The sequence below is a fragment of the Nyctereutes procyonoides genome, unplaced genomic scaffold (assembly GCF_905146905.1).
Source record: "Nyctereutes procyonoides isolate TBG_1078 unplaced genomic scaffold, NYPRO_anot_genome, whole genome shotgun sequence".
NCBI classification, from domain to species: Eukaryota; Metazoa; Chordata; class Mammalia; order Carnivora; family Canidae; genus Nyctereutes; species Nyctereutes procyonoides.
The window spans coordinates 33,825,844-33,841,756 of NW_026575048.1; positions in this window are offsets into that span (position 1 = coordinate 33,825,844).

Here is a 15,913-nt window from a genome sequence, read left to right on the forward strand (position 1 = left end):
CCCTGCAGCGCCCGTGTGCCCTGCGCTGGCGCTTTGTCCTTGCTAATACGAAGACTGATCAGGGTATGCCCCGAAGGGCAGCCTGAGGAAAGCTGCAGAGCGATTAGCCTTGGAAAAGGCAGCACTGGGCTCTGAACAGAGTCACGCAGTTGAAGGGACCCTGCTCGTGCACAAGGCCCCTCCTGCCACCCCTACAACCAGAGCACAGGACGGAGAAGCTTCCAGGCCCGTCCACCATCCTGTGGCACCTGCTGCCAGCAGCTGCCTACTTTCCTGCCTTCCTTGGCCACGGTGAGGCGCATCTGTCCTCGGTTCCTAACACTTTAAACCTGTTTGTGTGGAGAGGCTGCTCCCTTGTTTTCCAACCTTTGGGCAATTTCCATTACGCTGAAAAAGAAGTGTAGCCACTTCTGTCTTTAGCCAAGTGCATTCTCCACTTTGTCCTCACCTCCCCCGCCCCAGTCTTCTCCCATAAGCCTGGAGGCTCCGCCAGCCCCACGCTCAGCCAGAGGCCTTTGATCATGCACCTCCTCCCCCTCAGCAGTGTAAACATGTGGTCCTGAAAATAGATCTTCCTAGAGAACCACCCATCACAGAGATGAATACACGTAATTACGGTGCTGATGGCCAAACAGCTCAGTGGGATCACACAAAATCAGCTCCAGAGGCAGGTTTCAACTCCTGGCTGATTTTACCTTCACCAGATCTCGCTAAAGGAACAGAAAACAAAGAGGGGGCCAGAAGCAGTGGCCTCACATAGGAAAAACACATTTTCAGTAAGAAGCAAAGCCTTCATACCTGGTCATCCTGTTTCATTCTTGACGTGCCTGCAGCCACCGAGCCAGAGGGAGTCTTTGGAGCCAGCCTCTGCATGGCGATGCCCACGAGGCCCCCGTGCGGTGGGGCTGACTTGGAAACCCGGTTGCAGGCAGGGCAACCAGGAGCTGGCGTTCTCTTACGTCAACTGCAGGACACCAGTTCCATTAACAGAACTGTGAGTCGCGTGCCTGGGTAAGGCAGGTCCTTCCTCTTCCACCTGTAGTCTTTGGTCCCTCTACAACAAAAATGTATCTGCCAGCACCTTCCACGTGGTAGCCAGTTTGATTCCTGGGGCACGGATATGCGACTAGGTGCAAAGGAATCGTCCACACGTCAGGTGCATGTTACTAGGCTGCCTTGCGCAGGGAGCTGTGCTGGCTCGGTGGGGAATCTGACGCCGAGACAGACGCAGCCCTGCCCTCACGGGGCATGTGACCTGAGAAGGTTGGAGAGACAGGCCTTGCATAGTTTAGAACTAATATAGCAAAGTCAGGATCCCCCCCCCCCTCAAATTAGAAGACTAACTGTATGCTCTAAGTAGCATGTCATTCGAAATGTGAAAAGTAAATATCCTTACTAAGGAATCTTGGATTGGTCATCTATTGACACCACCCGTCCGCTGCTTAAATTCTATAACAACATCCAAAAGGTCAAATTTTAATATTTAATAATAGTGATGTAGAACCCCTACACCAGGACACTGAATAAAAAAGAACTATTGACGTGAACATTTAGACGGAGCAAAAGGGCATTTATTACACAGAGTGAAATAAGAACAGGTGACGGATAATAGAATTCCTTCATAGCAAAAGTTTCTTGGTCATACCGTTTATCAACTCTGAGACATTGAGAGACCCTAGAGAGGGCCTAAAAAATTTTAAGGTGTTTCCTTAAATATAATCACAGTGTTCGCTTACAAAGAGAAAAGTATCTGATTCACCTTTGGGCCCCTGTCTCCTAAGAGCATGTGCTTCTGCACCCTAATGAAACACCTGGTAGAAGCAGAGGATTAGTGGAATTCCTTGATAACCGTGGCTAGTGATTGCCAAGGGACAGGGACAGGTGGGGGAGATTCCACCCCCGGGGGTTGCTTCACGGTGATGAACAGTCTGCACGCATAACGGTTGTGACAGCGATCACACAAATCCATCCATGGGATTCAAATGCATGGAACTACCACGTACGACAGTGGTACAAACTGCACGAGGTCCAGAGCGTGCATCGCTGTGTCAAGCCATTTCCTCATCTTGGTGAAACACGTTACGGAAGATCTCACCAATGGGTGGACCGAGGGAAGGGCTCACCGGACCCTGTACTGTGCCTGAAGCCTCCTGTGAGTCTACCTGTTTCAAAATACAAAGTTTAAAAATAATGATGTAGGGGGATCCCTGGGTGGCTCAGCGGTTCAGTGCCTGCTTTCGGTCCAGGGACTGATCCTGGAGTCCCGGTCCAGTGGGGCTCTGGTGTGAAGCCAGCAGTGGCATGATGAAGGTAATGATGGCTTTAGAACGCTGGCTGGTTGGCTTTGATTTGTGTACTTCTCCCTTGTGTGTGGCTCTGGGCAGGCCCCTGGCCTTGTTTGGTGTTGAGGTTTCCACTCCCCAAGTCTTCTTTCAGATTTTTCTTATGGTTGCAAGCTATGCAAACCTCTTACTGTCTGACCCGTTGACCTTCAATAGCTAAAAGTTACAGCAGGGGCAGTGAATGATTCATTGCTTAGACATTGAGATACTACCTGGCCTCCGCAGTTAATACATTTATTTGACATTTTGCACATATTCTGGGTTGCATCACTCTTTAGCACCCAAAACTGTCCAACTTGGGTATGGTTGGGAAGTGAGGTCATGTCCTTAGTACTCTTCTTGTCAGGGTCATTGGTCACCCTCAGTTGTCCGGGGCTCCTCTGACCCATTTATCAAGGAATTCCACTAATCCTCTGCTTCTACCAGGTGTTTCATTAGTGTGCAGAAGCACATGCTCTTAGGAGACAGGGACCCAAAGGTGAATCAGATACTTTTCTCTTTGTAAGCGAACACTGTGATTATATTTAAGGAAACACCTTAAAAATTTTTAGGCCCTCTCTAGGGTCTCTCAGTGTCTTAGAGTTGATAAACCGTATGACCAAGAAACTCTTTTGCTACGAAGGAATTCTATTATCCGTCACCTGTCCCAATCTGGGCACTCCATGTGACTGGTGGGGTTTGGTGTTTTAAGACAGGCTGCTCCTGGGTGGGTGCAGCTGGGGGAACCCTGGCCATGACCTCTGTTCCCTGGACAGGCCTCAGTGAGGTCTTGGGAAGTCTGGGTGAGATCCGGCCTCCCCAGGAGGGCTTGTGCATAGGGAGAGGAGTGCACTGCCATTAAAGACAGAAGCGGGGGCGGGGATCCCTGGGTGGCTCAGCGGTTTGGCGCCGCCTGCAGCCTGGGGTGTGATCCTGGAGATTCGGGATCGAGTCCCACCTGGGGCTCGGGGCATGGAGCCTGCTTCTCCCTCTGCCTGTGTCTCTGCCCCCCTCCTCTCTCTATGTCTATCATAAATAAATAAAATCTTCTTAAAAAATGATGTGGAAACCTTGACCTTCCCTTTATGCTTTTGGAGGGAACATGGACAAGAAAACTGGCCTTCATACAACCACCTTTGGAAAATTTCCGACCTTGTACTCGAGGACCTCCCCCTACAGGTCAGATGAAACATTGCTGCTTATCGCGCAGCGCCCCCCGCGGCCTTCCCGCGCGGCTCGCCGGGCTGTGTCGGGGGCGGGGCGGGGGCGTGCAGGACCCCCCCCGGGGGGCAGAGAGCCCCGCCGCGCATCGGGGCCGGCGAGGCCGAGGGCCAGCCCCGAGCACCGAGGACCCCCTGGGCCCAAACGCACGGCGCCTGCGGGGCCGTCCTGCACCGCGGCCTCCTCCTGGTCTCCCGCCGCCTTCGGGCTCATTTGGAAACTCCCCTTCTCGGAAACCCCCTGAAGCCCCCCCCCTCCCGCCCCCCGCCGCCTCCGGAGTCACCTTCCCTACTCAGAACCAATCAAGCGACAAGAGAAGGAAGGGCCCCCCCCGCGAGCCGCCCCGTGCAGCGCCGCCACCAGGGTCTCGGGCTTTCTCCCGGGGCCGCCGGGCCGGCTTCGGCGGCGGAGCCCACGAACACCTCCCCGCCGGGATCCCTCGCGGGAGTGCTCGCCAGGCCTTGACTTGCCCTTTAGAAGAGGAGCGGAGCCGAGAGCCCCCCGCTCCGCCTCCCCTGGAGGAACGTGGGGGCCTCGGCGCTCACTCACAGGCCCTCACTGGCCCTCACAGGCCCTCACAGGCCCTCACAGGCCCTCACAGGCCCGGAGCCTGCCCCTCCTCGGGCAAGTGGAGCTGGAGAGAGGAAGCTAAGCGGAGAGGAAAGCCGTTTTCCGTGGGCTCAGGTGAGTTTAGGTGCTACCTGGCTGCCCCAAGTGCCCGCCCCCCGGGTCGGGATAGCCTGAGGGTGAGGGCCTCGCCCACCCAGAGCCCCCGAGGCACAGGGGAGGCGCCCCTGGAGCTGGGGCCCTGCCCCTGCCTGCTGGGTGAAAGCCCCGCTTTGGGGGGGCGGGGGGGGGGAGAGAGCGAGCGGCTGCGCCAGCGCCGGGCACGGGAAGGCTGTGGTCTCCCAAGGGCTGGCAGGAGCCCTCGTCACAACACGCAGTGTTTGCCCTGGAAGCCGTGAGCAGCACGACAGACGGTCAGGAGAGCTGGGGAGGCCTGCAGGCGGCGCCGCTAATCGCGCTGAAGTGGTTTCCATGGGAAACCCACACATTAAGATAGAAGAAAGTTCTTCTAAATTAAATGACAGTAATTAATCATCTATTTTAATTAGATGTTATCAAATTTAAACACAGGGATTTGTGGGGAAGGGCTGTCAGGAAACCACAGACGTGGCCATTTGCTCCGGTGGGAGCCGCGGACAAAGCCCAGGACACTTCTCAGGCACAGGGGTACAAGAGTTTTCTCTATAACAATAAGTTAAATGGGAAAAACAGCAGAATTTTAAAAACAAATCTTGGGCAGCCCGGGTGGCTCAGCGGTTTAGCGCCGCCTTCAGCCCAGGGCGTGATCCTGGAGTCACAGGATCGAGTCCCACCTCGGGCTCCCTATTCCCTCTGCCTGTGTCTCTGCCTCTCTCTGTCTCTCATGAATAAATAAATAAAAATCTTTAAAAAAAAATAGTAGGACTGACAGGGCGGCCTCCACGGCCACACCCACGCCACCTGCGGAGGTGACTGTCCTTCGCTGCGGCCGCCACAGGCTCCACCTCGTGCCCCCGCGGGCCTCCCCCCACCCGCCCTCCTTCCCAAGGGCGGCAGAACATGGCGCCCAGAACCTGCCTTGGGGAGAGTGAGGACTTGAAAGACAGCAGATGCAGGGCGAGCCCCCAGTGCCAGAAGACAGCGGCTCTGAGAAGGAACTCGATGATCACAGCCGCCCTCCCCGGGAGTGTCCTCAGCCAGCGGGGACGGATTCTTAGCACAGGAGAGGAGACTAGAAATGGATGCCGCATCCTGACAAACCGTCATACCTTCCATCTCTCTCTTTTTTAAAGATTTTATTTATTTGAGAGAGAGGGAAGGGAGGAGAGGGAGAAGCAGGCTCCCCACTGAGCAGGGGGCCCAACGTGGGACTCGATCCCAGGATCTAGGGATCATGACCTGAGCCGAAGGCAGACCTTAATAACTGAGCCACCCAGGCGCCCTCCCATCTGTTAAAGGAACAGGGCCCCTTCTTCTTCCCTAGAAACCATTTACTCTCCCCTAAGAGGACTATGTCCCCCTCCCCTTTCCCTACTGACATCCAGTGAAGCCTGAACTCTAAGTAAGCTACCTCAGGGACTCATTGCCCATTGGGCATCTCCCATGAATACAGGAGGTAAACATGCTAAACTTCAGGTTTTTTTTTTTTTTTTTTTTTTTTTAATGATAGTCACATAGAATGAGAGAGAGGCAGAGACACAGGCAGAGGGAGAAGCAGGCTCCATGCACCGGGAGCCCGACGTGGGATTCGATCCCGGGTCTCCAGGATCGGGCCCTGGGCCAAAGGCAGGCGCCAAACCGCTGTGCCACCCAGGGATCCTAAACTTCAGGTTTGCTCTTGTTAATCTCTTTTATTTCAGGGGTCTCAGCCAATAAGTCAGAAGAGTGGAAAAAATTATTTTTCCTCCCCTACACTTCCATCTTCCTTCTGCCTTTCTTAAGATTGTTGTTTAGGGGGGATCCCTGGGTGGCTCAGCAGTTTGGCGCCTGCCTTTGGCCCAGGGCCTGATCCTGGAGACCCGGGATCTAGTCCCACCTCTGGCTCCCTGCATGGAGCCTGCTCCTCCCTCTGCCTGTGTCTCTGCCTCTCTCTCTCTCTCTCTCTCTCTCTATCATGAATGAATAAATAAAACCTTTAAAAAAAAAAAAAGGATTGTCGTTTAGGTGGGGTGCCGGGGTGGCTTATTGTGTTGCGTGTTGGACTCTGATTTCAGCTCAGGTCATGATCTCAGGGTTGTGAGATTGAGCCCCACACTGGGCATGGAGTCTGCTTACGATTCTCCCTCTGCCTCTGCCCTCTGCTCACCTCCACTCTCAGTGCTAGCGTGCGTGAACACATACGCACACTCTCTAAAAAAAAAAACTTGGGGTCCCTGGGTGGCTCAGTGGTTTGGTGCCTGCGTTTGGCCCAGGGTGTGATCCTGGAGACTCGGGATCGAGTCCCACGTTGGGCTCTCGGCATGGGGCCTGCTTCTCCCTCTGCCTGTGTCTTTACTTCTCTCTGTGTGTCTCTCATGAATAAATAAAATATTAAAAAAATTGTTAGGTATAACTTACAGTATAGTGCACAAATCTCAGTGTATCTGTATACATGCACACATATGTATAATCCAAAGACCTGGAATATTCCCAACACCTAGGAGTTGGCCTTGTGGCCCCTCCTCCGGTCAGTACTCCCTGACAAGGGTAACCTCCACTCTGACCTCTATTACCATGGATTAGTTTTGCCTGGTTTTGACTTTCATGTACATGGGATGATACGGTATGTTGTCTGTTGTGTGTGGCTTCTTCCGCAGAACACTGTTCCCTCTGTTCTTACACCCCTATGAGCCATCACAGGCTCCCCCTGCCCACCTACTGTAGAAAGTGGCATTTTCCCCACTCTGTCTTCTCCCATTCACCCCCTAGGAGCAGAGCAGACACCAGGGTTTCCACTACCACTGAATCCTGCTCACTCTCCAATTTATATCCCCAGGCCCACCTGCCTACCAGAATTCTTTGACTAGAGGCCTCATCGACAGTTGATTTTTCCCCAAACATGCCCTGCTTGGTTTACCATGTCTTATACCGCTGCTCACCCAGAAGACAAGCTGAGTCATCACTGTAATCACACACACACACACACGTTGTTCATGACCTGGCCTGAACCTCCCTTTTCAGCCATGGATCCTGCCACTCCTCTCTCCCCACCTCCCCACACACACCCAGGATGGCACACCCAGGATGCTCCCTCCCTTCAGCATGTGCTCTTCCCTCAGGCCAAATATCCTTTCCTACCATGCTCCCCTGAAGCATCTAGGTGCACACCATGAATTTAAACAGTGCCTCCTAAAAAAATAATAATAAAAAAATAAACAGTGCCTCCTCCTGGCACGTCCCTGCTGCTCCTCCTGTTGCTCTCCTGGGCCTTGACTCTGCCTCTAGATGGTTCTGCTGCACTTCGGCTGAGGTCATCACTGTCACCTCCCTCAGGTCTCTACTACCCAACACAGCATCTGGCACAGAGTGGTTAGAGAGTGAACAGCCTGTGCTGAGGCTTATTGACAATGACGCAGCAGGTCCCCAGTCTGACAGGGAAACAGGGTACCTATCCTCAGATAACCTCAGATCTGCTCACGGAAGAGCCTTGTGGGAAAGGACAACAGGACACCTGATGGGCTATGAGGTTGAGAACATAAAATTCGCAAGGAGGCAGAGACAGCCCAGGGAGTGAGGGCATCAGGAAAGGAAAGAACCAACAAGACTTCCAGGGCCAGCTCAGAAGTGGTGGGGTCAGCTGGCAGCCCCACAAAAGCCTGGGCCCCAGCGGCTCTTGTGTACGAAGCCTAAGTCATTACCGTCTTCACAAGTGGAGTCAGGCTGCCCCTTCTGTTGTTTTTTTTTTTTTTTTTTAAGATTTTATTTATTCATGAGACACACACACACAGACAGAGAGAGAGAGAGAGAGAGAGAGGCAGAGACACAGGCAGAGGGAGAAGCAGGCTCCATGCAGGGAACCTGATGTGGGACTTGATCCCAGGTCTCCAGGATCACGCCCTGGGCTGAAAGCAGCGCTAAACCTCTGGGCCACCCAGGGATTCCTCCCCTCCCGCCCCTTCTGTCTTTAATGGCAGTGCACTCCTCTCCCTATGCATGAGCCCTCCTGGGAAGGCTGGATCTCACCCGGACTTCCCAAGACCTCCCTGAGGCCTGCCCAGGCCAGCCCAGGCTGAATGGGCTACCTCATTATTCCTTCACTTTGCCTGCCACGGTCCCGGGACACATTTGTGCCAGTTCTATACCTCAACCCAATCACAGCAGTGAAGACTTACCCCAGCCCTCAGCGGCCGCTTCCCCCGGCGCAGTTCTTCCTAATGTTCACTGAACAGGTCCCGGCTGAGGCACAAGGGATGGGCAGACACGAAGTTACAAACCAATTTTTCAAATGACTGGTTTCTTCAGGAGGACAAAACTCCAGAAGAGAAAAGGGAACGGACACCAAGTATAAACAAAGGCTCTTCTGTGTGACTCCACTTTAATTAGAATGACAACTAATTGAAAGCAATTTAAGGTTGGTTCATGAAAGGTTAATGGAATTCATGTTTTGGAGATGCCGAATGCGACACAGACTCAGCCAGAAATACAAACCTAACCTTTATTCTCTTTAATTATTCGGTCAGAATAATTTCCTGGGAGCAGGTTTAGTCTCTGGATGGCTTTTAATTAAACACCACTGAACTTTTAAGTTGACATCAACTCATTCAGCGGCAACTCAATTTTCAGATTAATCTGCTAACACAGAGGTTTTGTGGCCTCAACAGGGCAGAGCTGTCGGGGGTGGGGTGGGGTGGGTAGACAAGTATCGAGTATCAATAGATTCTGGAACTTCTTCTGTCTTCCCTCATCCTCTCCTCAAAGCAATTCCATAACCTATGCCAGCACCTAAGGAGAGAGGCTCAGGCTGGGATGAACAACCGAACTGCCTCCTTCCTTGGCTTTTCCCACCAAGGCTGGGGATGGCAGACTCTGTCCAAGCACCCCCACTCTACTTCTGCCTCCTGCCCTCCTCCCACATCTCCCCACTCCAGAGATGTACTGAGACACGTTGGGAACCCTGGCGTGGCCGTCCCGTGGAGAGGTGCCCTTAGAAACGCTCCCAACTCTGAGCTGGCTGCCTTGTACTACAGCCCAGCCCCAGCCTCAGCCTCCCCTTGTGGGCCTTTGAAAACCCAGCTCCTTGAATCTGCCAGCTGTACCATGCCCAGGCCCTTTTCCACTGCTGACTGGGAGGTGGCCCCACCACTTCTATAGCCTGTGGCAGCTTCAGCCAACCTCCACCAGAACATGGTATTTACAGTTGGCAGATCTGGCTAGGATGAGTTGGGAGCATGAAGGGCCAGTGCCTGGGCCTTATACACTCATGTGACATGACAAAGCTCAAGATCATGGACAAGGGAAGGCATGATGTCCCAGAAGGTCTTTGTCAGAACTTGAGGAAAAAAAAATTCTCTAAAGAATGTCATTCTTAGCCACTCTGTTTGCCCCGTTTCCATCAGTATTTTCCCAACTCCTTTGGGAATCTAACAGACTCCAGACCTTGAGCAAAGTAGCATCTGCTCGTCCAACATGTCCTTAGCATGGCACCCCATGAATTCTGGAACCACCCAAAGGTCAGGGTTCCCAATTCAAGCTTATGCAAGTGACAGCTGCCAATGGCAGAAAAGGCAAATGACCCATCCCACTCCTGTCCCAACCCTGGAAGGTGGCTGATGCCTTCACAACAGCAGGGGTGACCTACTACAGCCAAGGATGCAAGAGGTTTCCCAGAACAGAGGTCATGGCCAGGGTTCCCCCAGCTGCACCCACCCAGGAGCAGCCTGTCTTAAAACACCAAACCCCACCAGTCACATGGAGTGCCCAGATTGGGACAGGTGACAGATAATAGAATTCCTTCGTAGCAAAAGAGTTTCTTGGTCATACGGTTTATCAACTCTAAGACACTGAGAGACCCTAGAGAGGGCCTAAAAATTTTTAAGGTGTTTCCTTAAATATAATCACAGTGTTCGCTTACAAAGAGAAAAGTATCTGATTCACCTTTGGGTCCCTGTCTCCTAAGAGCATGTGCTTCTGCACACTAATGAAACACCTGGTAGAAGCAGAGGATTAGTGGAATTCCTTGATAACTGTGGGTCAGAGGAGCCCCGGACAACTGAGGGTGACCAATGACCCTGACAAGAAGAGTACTAAGGACATGACCTCACTTCCCAACCATACCCAAGTTGGACAGTTTTGGGTGCTAAAGAGTGATGCAACCCAGAATATGTGCAAAATGTCAAATAAATGTATTAACTGCGGAGGCCAGGTAGTATCTCAATGTCTAAGCAATGAATCATTCACTGCCCCTGCTGTAACTTTTAGCTATTGAAGGTCAACGGGTCAGACAGTAAGAGGTTTGCATAGCTTGCAACCATAAGAAAAATCTGAAAGAAGACTTGGGGAGTGGAAACCTCAACACCAAACAAGGCCAGGGGGCCTGCCCAGAGCCACACACAAGGGAGAAGTACACAAATCAAAGCCAACCAGCCAGCGTTCTAAAGCCATCATTACCTTCATCATGCCACTGCTGGCTTCACACCAGAGCCCCACTGGACGGGGGCCCAAGCAGAAGAGGTAAAGCTAGTCGGATCCTGAAAGGGAATCTGGTTGACACAGAGAACAAAGAACCACGCACTTCTTTCAAAGAAGTGTAAAATAGCCATTTGTAACCTTTCTTGCTCTTATGCACCTGAAAAAAATTCTGAGAATCTATGTGAGACCCTCTGTATATATAAGCTTACAATGAAAAATTTTAGATGTTATGTTTAAATAGCTGCGAAGAGTATAGTTTCTGGTGTGTGATAGATATCTGCATAAACTATTAAGTCATTCTTATAAATGTATTCAGTGGAATATAAATAAATACCACTGCAATTAAACACCTACCTTCATTTAGTTAAAAATACTAATGTCTACATAACAGAAATTTCTCTTTGAACTTGTCTTGATTTCTATTTCACTTCTCCATCTAAAATTTTAATCCTCCCCCAAATTTTATCCTAATATAATGTATTTTTAGGCTTGAAAGTCTTATTGATCATACTTGGAATTCTCTGCAACATATTAAAAACACTTAAGATTTTATTTATTTGACACAGAGAGAGCGCGCACAAGTACAACCAGGGAGAGCAACAGGCAGAGGGTGAGGAAGAAACAGACTCCCCTCTGAGCAGGGAGCCCAATGTGGGGCTCGATCTCTGGACCCTGGGATCATGACCTGAGCCAAAAGCAGATGCTTAACCAACTGAGTCATCCAGACACCCCTAAAATTTAATTTTGGTTAAACTTCCTATGACCATAAGATCTAAGTGTTAAAATACTTTATTATGGATTAATGTTATTATAATTACAGTTAGCACAAATGTGACCAAAACATAAATATTGATAATGATTAAATATGAGCAAGGTTTTATTAGAAATGCATCCTGGGGTGCCTGGGTGGCTCAGTCAAACATCTGAACTCTTGATTCAGCTCAGGTCATGATCTCAGGGTAGTGAGATGGAGCCCCACTCTATGCTGGGTGTGGAGCCTGCTTGGGATTCTCTCTCTTCCTCTCCTTCTGCATCTCCCCTCCAAATTTTTGGAAAAAAATGCTGGCACCTGGGTGTCTCAGTTAGGCATCTACCTTTGGCTCAGGTCATGATCCCAGGGTTCTGGGGTCTAGTCCTGCATGGGGCTCTCTGTTCATCAAGGAGTCTGCCTCTCCCTCTACCCTCCCCCCACCGCTTGTGATCTCTCTCTCAAATAAATAAAATCTTTAAAAAAAAAATGCATCCTGATTAGGGGCAGGGAGCTGGCTTATACTTCCATGGATGAATATTTGCTTGCTTACTGTTAAAATAAGACTATAGCACCAATTTCATTCCAGTTTTGTAGTAGCAGCATCTTTGAACTCTCAATTCCTGAGTTATATGTCAAAAGCCACATATTAATCTATTAATCAAAGATCAAATGAACTCAATTGGTTCATCCTCCAATTCTGTTAAAAGGATTCAGAAAACTTTGAAACTTGTAAAAGGATTTGTTACCCAGTCATTTGAGTCACATTCTCAACATTGTCAATATTTGCAATTATTCCCGTTGCACCCCAAGATGGTTTTTATGCTCCAGGACAATACAAGGTGGTCTCATCAAATGTGGGAGGGGTTTGTGTTCCTTTTAAAGGTGGAAAAAGATGATAAGGGAGTCCTTGAGCCAGGTGAATTCTTAGACAATTCTACTTTAGGAAGTACATTGGAAGCTGAGGACCTGAAGATTGATTCCCTTAAAACTGTCCTTGCCTGAGGACCCTATTGGAAGCCTCCTACCCCCAGGGGTATGTGAGTCCAGACTGTCGTTGTACAGACTAACTACACTGCCTGAAGGAGGCGAAGAGAGGGAAATGTCCCTCTAGTGACAGCACTTCATCCAGACAGCACTGACAATGAGAGTCAATCCCCCTCTGAGGAAACCCAACCTGAAAAAGGTTCAAAATAACCTGCTTGGAAGAACTCTGAGAATACACCAAAAGGCCTGAAGCCATAATTTAAGGGCCAAGAACACAACAACCTGTGTTCCTTCTCTACATCTGCCAGCAAGGTCTGGCACCAAACAGCTGACTGGCCCAGTAGGGAACACCTGACCCAATAGGAGCCCAAGATATTCTCTCTCCTGAAATTTGAGTCTGGTTACTGGTGACTGGACAACCATTTCCTACCTTGTGCAATGAGAAGTAGAGAATGACAGCTGCACAAAGGGGAAGAGAAAGGTCAATCACTTAGGTTCCCAAATACAAGTCCTGTGAAGCCCAGCTCCACTCAGGTCCTGGAAAGCCCCCTTTCCGCACTGGCTGGTTCTAATCCATCTCTGGGACTTGCAATCAGAAGAGGTTTGGCTCACAGAGGAGTTAGCAGAGACAGACTGACCAAGTCAACCGCATGGATCAAGAACATTGACAGCAGGGATCCCTGGGTGGCGCAGCGGTTTGGCGCCTGCCTTTGGCCCAGGGCGTGATCCTGGAGACACGGGATCGAATCCCACGTCTGGCTCCCGGTGCATGGAGCCTGCTTCTCTCTCTGCCTGTCTCTGCCTCTCTCTCTCTCTCTGTGACTATCATAAATAAATAAAATTAAAAAAAAAAAAAGAACATTGACAGCATTATCAAGGAGCAACTAGACATTAAACGGCAAAGTACGTGAATAGATAGTAACAAAACCTTAAAACAAAAAGAATTTTAAAAATTAAGAATTTTAAATAAAAAATATTCAAAATCACTAATTACAGTAGAAAGAATTTTTTTAAAGACTATTTTTTGAGCAGCCCTGGTGGCTCATCAGTTTGGCACCGCCTTCAGCCCAGGCCTGGCCTGATCCTGGAGATCTGGGATCAAGTCCCACGTTGGGGACTCTCGTGAATAAATAAAATCTTTAAAAGAAGGGATCCCTGGGTGGCGCAGCGGTTTGGCGCTTGCCTTTGGCCCAGGGCGCGATCCTGGAGACCCGGGATCGAATCCCACGTCAGGCTCCCGGTGCATGGAACCTGCTTCTCCCTCTGCCTATGTCTCTGCCTCTCTCTCTCTCTCACTGTGTGACTATCATAAATAAATAAATAAATAAAAATAAAAATAAATAAAAATAAATAAAATCTTTAAAAGAAAAAAATTAAAGAAAAATAGACTATGTATTCATGAGAGACAGAGAGAGAGGCAGACATAGGCAGAGGGAGAAGCAGGCTCCCTGAGGGGAGCAGGATGCAGGACTCCATCCCAGGACCTGGGATCACACCCTGAGCCAAAGGCAACCGCTCAACCATTGAGACACCCAGGTGTCCCAGTAAAAAAACAATTTAAACCAGAGAAATGTTATCACTTACCAGATTGGCAAAGATAAAAAAAATTTGATAAAGCGTTTTGCTAGCAAAAGAGAGGAGGAACAGGCATCCTCATCACTAAATAGGAACATACATGGGCACCATCTCTATCAGCGAGGCCGAGCCATCAAAACTGGAAACACACATTCCCTTCACCTTTTAAGTCTCACTTCTAGAAATTATCCTACAAATACATTCAACAATACATAAGATGAGATGGATAGAGCATATATTAAAGCAGTGCTTAAAAAAGCAAAACATTTAAGACTAAATACTCATCAACGGATACTAGTTAAATAAATTATGGTGTATTCCCAAAATGGAATATAATTCAGAAAAATGAGACAGAGAACAATCTCCAGACTACAACTGACTAGTAGGAACGTATGGTACCACTCAGGAAAAAATAAAACAGGCAGAGAAGGAAAATACATCCATATATATATATAAACAGAACTTATCTGAAAATAAACAGAAGAAACTAGGGTAGAGAAAGAACAAGATAAGCAAGAAAGCATCCTGTGTGTCAGAGAGGAAAGAAATACTCAAAGACTGACAGGGCATGTCAATAGGACACAGAAGCCAAATTTGGGCTGAACTGAAGCAGTAGAATGAATAATGACAGAGATGGTGAATACACTGAATGAGGAAATCAAACTTAAACATCTGAATGGGGAGGGGGGAACTCATCTTCACAGGGAAACATCAATGACGTAGAAGGAATGATAGAATAGACAATCACTTTTTAACAGCCATCTTAAAAATAAATGCTTCAGCCAAGAATCACGAATGACGACTAGTCTGTGTAAAACTGCTAAGGATAGGATGTTCCCAATCTCAAATATCAGCCCACAGATTACTCATTAATTACAAAGGGGAAAGGATATCTAATAAGGGAGAAATCCGGCAGACAACTACTGAATAAAGTTATCCTAACTTCAAATTGCCAGTAATGGGACAAACTGCTATCAAGTACCACCACCTGATAGAATGAGAAAACCACATCATATATAAGGAATTCCTTTTTTTTTTAAGATTTTATTTATTTATTCATGATAATCACACACAGAGAGAGAGAGAGAGGCAGAGACACGGGCAGAGGGAGAAGCAGGCTCCATGCAGGGAGCTGGACGTGGGATTCGATCCCAGGTCTCCAGGATCACGCCCCGGGCCAAAGGCAGGAGCTAAACCGCTGCGCCACCCAGGGATCCCTATATAAGGAATTCCTGACAAAAATGTTTAACCTCAATCCTATCATAAGGAAACAGTAAGGCAAATCCAAGTTGAAGGATGTTCTGCAAAACACTGCCCTGAACTCTTGAAACTTTTCAATGAAGGACACTGGGGACCATCCTGGAAAAAATGGAATGTAAATTGGTAAAGCTGATTTACAAAGTCTGGCAACTTCTCAAGAAATTAATCACAGAGTGACTATATGACCCAGCAAATCCACTCTTAGGTATATCTGAGGCATGTAACTAGAAGAAATAAAAACACAGGTCCACTCATAATCCTGAACACCAATGTCCACCGAAGCATTAATAGCATATTCACAGTAGTCAGAAAGTGGAAATGACCCACATGTCCATCAACTGATGAATGGATAAACAAAATGTGATTTATCTATACAATTAAATATTATTCAGCTATAAAAAGGAAATGAAGTATTGACACACACTACAACATGAACCTCAAAATCATTTCACTAAGAGAAGCCAGTCACAGATCACCACTTATCAGTTTTTTTTACATGAAATGTATAAAAAAATTTTATATTTACATCTATAGATACAGAAAAGAGATCAGTGGTTGCCTAAGGCTGGGAGGTGGGGTGGGGAAAGGGAATGACTGTTAACAGGTGCAGGACTTCCTCGTAGGGTAATAGAAAACATTTTAAAATTGT